Source organism: Rhagoletis zephyria, unplaced genomic scaffold, assembly GCF_001687245.7.
Source record: "Rhagoletis zephyria isolate East Lansing unplaced genomic scaffold, Rhagoletis_zephyria_1.1 Rzeph_scaffold_02757, whole genome shotgun sequence".
NCBI lineage: Eukaryota > Metazoa > Arthropoda > Insecta > Diptera > Tephritidae > Rhagoletis > Rhagoletis zephyria.
Window position 1 is genome coordinate 72687 of NW_016159841.1, and position 1630 is coordinate 74316.

Genomic DNA, 1630 nt, shown 5'->3' on the forward strand with positions numbered 1-1630 from the left:
CTTCAAAAAATAACTGATAGCTCGCAATGCGGCACATGTTTCCGCAAAGGTTCCAGCGTGTGGATTTTTCGTTTTTCATAGCGTAGCTACGAATTACGAATTACGAAAATTCGGGTTCTAGAATAAGGGGGATAATTGCTCAGTCATACGACTTGTTGAGGCGATCTGGAGTAGCTACAGAATTGAGTTGTATACAAATTAAAGTGCAAGCTCCATAGGTTATCAAAAAATTGTTCGATTTCAAATCGGTGATGTAGGCGCNACTTTTACTCTGCTGCTATAATTGCAAATACATCAGAATCCATAATTTTCCTCAAAATATATCAAATTAACCAATTTTACAATAAACAAGCATATGATGAGTGTTTTTTTTTATTTCCTTTCCACTTTGTTTTCCTTCATTCATCTATCTTCAAAAAATAACTGATAGCTCGCAATGCGGCACATGTTTCCGCAAAGGTTCCAGCGTGTGGATTTTTCGTTTTTCATAGCGTAGCTACGAATTACGAATTACGAAAATTCGGGTTCTAGAATAAGGGGGATAATTGCTCAGTCATACGACTTGTTGAGGCGATCTGGAGTATCTACAGAATTGAGTTGTATACAAATTAAAGTGCAAGCTCCATAGGTTATCAAAAAATTGTTCGATTTCAAATCGGTGATGTAGGCGCTGAACAATAAGCGTTTAAACATTTTCTTGACTCACTCTCAACGTATCTATATATAATTGCTCAGTCATACGACTTAGTTAGGGCGATCTGGAGTAGCTACAGAAATTAGTTGTACACCAAATTAAAGCGCAAGCTCCATAGGTTATCCAAAAATTGTCGGATTTCAAATCGGGGAACTAAATAGGTGCTACAATATAAGAGTTTAAACATTTTCTTGTTCACTCTCTACGTATCTATATATAATTGCTCAGTCATACGACTTAGTTANTATGATGAGTGTTTTTTTTTATTTCCTTTCCACTTTGTTTTCCTTCATTCATCTATCTTCAAAAAATAACTGATAGCTCGCAATGCGGCACATGTTTCCGCAAAGGTTCCAGCGTGTGGATTTTTCGTTTTTCATAGCGTAGCTACGAATTACGAATTACGAAAATTCGGGTTCTAGAATAAGGGGGATAATTGCTCAGTCATACGACTTGTTGAGGCGATCTGGAGTATCTACAGAATTGAGTTGTATACAAATTAAAGTGCAAGCTCCATAGGTTATCAAAAAATTGTTCGATTTCAAATCGGTGATGTAGGCGCTGAACAATAAGCGTTTAAACATTTTCTTGACTCACTCTCAACGTATCTATATATAATTGCTCAGTCATACGACTTAGTTAGGGCGATCTGGAGTAGCTACAGAAATGAGTTGTACACCAAATTAAAGCGCAAGCTCCATAGGTTATCCAAAAATTGTCGGATTTCAAATCGGGGAACTAAATAGGTGCTACAATATAAGAGTTTAACCATTTTCTTGTTCACTCTCTACGTATCTATATATAATTGCTCAGTCATACGACTTAGTTAGGGCGATCTGGAGTAGCTACAGAATTGAGTTGTACACCAAATTAAAGCGCAAGCTCCATAGGTTATCCAAAAATTGTCGGATTTCAAATCGGTGAAGTGGGTGACAA